The sequence below is a fragment of the Gavialis gangeticus genome, unplaced genomic scaffold (assembly GCF_001723915.1).
Source record: "Gavialis gangeticus isolate Ggan-Ray unplaced genomic scaffold, GavGan_comp1, whole genome shotgun sequence".
In the NCBI taxonomy this organism is placed as follows: domain Eukaryota; kingdom Metazoa; phylum Chordata; order Crocodylia; family Gavialidae; genus Gavialis; species Gavialis gangeticus.
This window is the reverse complement of record NW_017729032.1, coordinates 248419645-248424221: the sequence shown is the minus strand read 5'-3', so window position 1 is coordinate 248424221 and position 4577 is coordinate 248419645.

The window sequence follows — 4577 nt, the reverse complement described above, 5'->3', positions numbered from 1 at the left end:
CAGGAAAAAAAAATGAAAAAACTCAAATTCTGGAGAAATATATGGCAGGGGCATCCCATTCACCAAAAGCAAGAATGTTTAAAGCCTTCACCCTACTGAACGGCTCTACATTGAATTATTTTACTAAAAAAACAAACAAACAAGGAAAAAAAAAAGTTAAGCTACTGACACACATTTCATGGTGCAACCCCTCAGCAAATCAGGCACCTGTGCTCTTCCACGGAGTCATGATTTGCTTCCAAGTACAATATGAGGTTTTGGCTCTGACCTATAAGTGCTTTGTGGTTTAAATGTCAGAGGCTGCTGGCATCAAGTTCTCAGTGAAGGACGTCTACCACAGAAATCACTCTCTCCACGGTTTTGAGAGACTTGATTTCTCTTGACCTTCAGGTAATGCTTCAAGGCCCATCTATTTGTTTAAGTTTTTTGCCTGGAGAGAGACTGGATATGTTTTAAGTCCAACAGAGATCACACTTAAAACACATTACACTGTCTACATTAATTTTTAAAACCTGTTCACTCTTTTTTAACAGACTTTTTTTTTATCTTGATCTTTCAACCTTATTGTGTTTACATTATTGAAGATATTAAAATTGAGATTTAGGTCAATTTTTTTGACTGGGTCAAATTAAATAATCTTTTCCCAGTTACGTATTTTAAGAAAAACAGTATATTTGTATACATCTGGCTAATATTGGACCAATCAGGAAGAGAACTTAGCTCGGACACTGAGGACTTGAGAGACCTGAAGTATTATATTAATGAAGACAAGACTATAGAGGATACTGCTTTTTCACTAATTCCTGAATATTTTGGCACAGTTCACATATGTAGGATAGTTTTTATGAAGTAACTGAGTGTTTTGCTTTGCTTCATAAAAACTGTCCTACATATGTGAACTGCAGAATCTTATTAGCCAAAATATTCAGGAATCAGTGAAAAAGCAGAGCTGAAAACAACGAAAGAAATTCATTTAACAACCAGCCCTTCATTCCTGAACAGTCACAACCCTTTCAAGCACCTATAATGTAACTGCTCACATAATTAATTCTGCCTAGCAGCCAGAAACAGCAATAGTGAAACAGCCACAGTTCAGCAGTCCGTGCTTTGCTGTAAGGAGATTTTTCCTGAAGACAGATGCCACCCGGAGGAACAAAACCAGCAAAACAATCCAGTGCCTGACCAGAGGCAATGCACGAAAAGATTAGAACTGCAAGCTCTCTCCCCCTCTGAGATTTGAAGCCTGCATCCTGAGAACAAACCTGCACAGACAACAGAAACAGCAATTTCCAAAACACAAAGGAAGCAGTGCCCTGATCATTTTTTTGCTAGCCATATAACTATAGTGCTCCATCAGTGTTGTACAAGAAAAGCAAACGTATACCCTGAAAGCAAAAGTAGAATTGAGCACTACTATTTAACAGCCTTTAGATACGTGCAAGATTGTAAAGCCAATACACCCATCCGCCCAACAGTAATAAACCAAAGCTTACTAGGGTTACTACCTAGTAACTATAATTCAAGAGGATTTTCACCACATAGTCCCAATTTTGGGAATCATGTGCCATCAGCACAAAGAATGGAAACCTCTGCAGAACAATACCCAATCGGGCCATGTTCATGATGATCCACCTCAGAAGCTGCACATTTAGCCCCCAACACCTAGGCAGCTGCAACAGACAGACATGACCCAATTTCAGTTCCTTTCTACTGATTTAGGATACATGTTAATCCTTAAAATGGGGGCATGTGGGTGTATTTAATCCAATAACCAATTATTAAATACTTCTCCAAGATAACACCACAGATCTCCCTCTCCCGCCCTGTTCTCAGAATATTAACTAGCATAAGCTATCCCTGAAAGAAGTGGACCTAAGAAAAAAGGACTGTAGGACTGTTTTCCCCAAACTGGGCACTAGGCCCAAAAACTACATCAGGAGAGTGCAGCTGCATCAGTGCACATACTGACCTCGAGAATGTTTGTTATGTTGAGGCATATAATGTCAGGCAATGCCATGGATCTGGTGGAGCACATTCGAAAACCCTTTGACAGACACCTGTGAAGTCATAATATACTTGCATACAGTAGTAAGAGTTCCCACGTTATCTTTACAGAATAAGGTATGGTGGCAGAAAGAAGTGTTGGTCTTTAAGCAGGACCTGACCTGATCACTCTGGGCTGATTTAGCAAAGACATTTTGATGGAGAGATAAGGAGAATGTTACTGAAGGCTTGAAAATAGTGACTTCAAACAAGGATGGTCTGGCAATTAAGGTGCTAGCTTTGGACTCGTTAACTCCCTGCTGCAACACAAGTGAAGTGTGACCTTGAAGAAAAAAAAAAAATCAGGGCCAGATCCACAACTCACCACGTAGAGTTCTCGATTTTATTCCTATAATAATTTTGAAAAAGCAACTGTACAACTTGTGGGAAAAGAAAATACTTAATGAATGCCTACATCCTTTTGCAGACCTGGCTTTTTGTGCCTCACTTCTCTGTTATGGAGATATAATAACCCCTGTTTTATTTCACAGAGTGTTGCAAGCATAACCTCACATTCTTTTCAATAGATAAGATAAATGCATTGATAGGGGATTACAGCAGGCAGACCACATTTTGTCTGGTTCAAAGCCCAGAAAGGAGGAGGCCACTGACCAGTAGCATAACCAAGGAAGGGTGAGTGGGGCAGCAGCAGCAGCCTGTGGTACCATCCCCAGGAGACAGAAGGAAGGAGGTGCACAAAAAAAATAGCCGCTCCTATAGCTGACAGCTGGCTGTGCCACTATTGCCAGCAGCATGGCAACCAGTGCTGCTACCTAGGGCATGGGACTGCCCCATAGTACCTCTACCACTAAGCAGCAGCCATGGATGTAGAGCAGGCCTTTAAAACATTCTTTACATTTTAAAGAGAAACAATAAAATCTGAAGCGCAGAAAGCTGATAGAGTTGCCAAATAATTTAAAAGACAATTCAAGACTACTTCAGCAATATGACTCGAAAGCAAGACCAACTGTGGAAAACAAAGAACACAGTTTCTTTGAGAGAAATGCATAGTGAAAAAGACCAACATTCCTCTTCCTTAAAAGCACAAGTTTCTCTGATAGCAAATATATGATTCTCCAGCCAGATTCAACGGACTTTAGATACACAAACTGAATTAGGGTACAGCAACATACTCTCAGCCACAATGAAAGACTTGGGGATCTTCATATCTGCATAAAGAATGCGACTCAGTCCATCCAACTGACATCTGAAAGTCAAGTGAGGAGTCAGAGGCCTAAGAACCAGAGCTGACAAGGCAAAATTGGAGCTGCTATTATTATGCAACTTTTAGTAGTGGCTAAAGGCTTCAAAGTTGGGGGTTACTGTCCTAGGCACTGTACTGCAGAAAGAGGCACTTCCTGCCCCAAAGAACCTAATTTTATCTGTCAAGCACAATGCAGAAGGGGAAACAGAGGGATACAAAGATGAAGAGTTTTATTCAAGGTCACAAAAAGTCAATGGCACAGCTGTTAGCAAAATTAACATTGCCAGTATTCAAATCTAGTGCTAAGGTTATTTATTTAATATTCCTGAGGACTCTTGGCACCCAACACAGATACAACACGTAAGAAATCCTTTGCTCCAGTTGAGGGGGATGGCATACCTAAGAAGGTTGAATTGACAGCATCAGCTTAGATTTGGGGAAGGATGCTGTCCTCCTTTGCTGCAAAAATATCCTAAATTAGTGACTCTTCCACTACTCTTTTTCAAGTTATTACTGAGTCCTTGAGACATCACTTGTCATTTTAGCTGTGTTGAGTAATTGACTAAAATGCTGGTCTTGGTTGATATTGCATGAACAAGGAGTATGATGCAGTAACACTACTTGCACTAGCCTTCTTATATGGGAGTCAAAAGCAAGCATCTTCAGTGGGAGTATCTATATGTGCCATTAATGCACAGCAATAAACTCCAGGGTTTATTGCTCCCAGAAAGCCCCATGTACACCTGACCTGCAGTGCACTGAGTCAGGTCAGAGCAGCCCCAGGCTGGCAGGGCTCGCTGGGGAGGAGGGGTCACTCTGCCAGCCCAGGGCTGTTCTGACCAGACTCAACGTGATGCAGAAGGGCTGGCTAGGGCACAAGGGTGCTTCACTGTGGGGCTATCCTGCAGACAGCCCCTGAACCGAAGCACTCTCGTGTCCCAGCCAGCTGGGGCAGCATTTACATATGTGCTGTTATGTATTTACAAGTACTACCCTGCTGTGGAATTGATTAGTTTTGTGTGCCCTAACAGGGGTGCAAGTGTAGACACCAAGATATTTACTGAGAAACTAATTAGTTAGCTCTGCAGTAAACATCTTGTGTAGACGCACCCAGTGACTGACAATCCATGACAGTAGTGATGCATGTCAAGCATTCAATAATTATGCTCTACTCTATGGTATTTTCTATTTGAAAACTAGATGAATCCCAGGTTAAGTCCAGAACTCTATCTTCCAAAGGTGTGGAATTGTTTTTTTTTTTTTTTTTTTTAAATTAAGGGTGCAATATATTGCTTATACCAAAGCCCTGGTTAGTCATTACTGATATTTT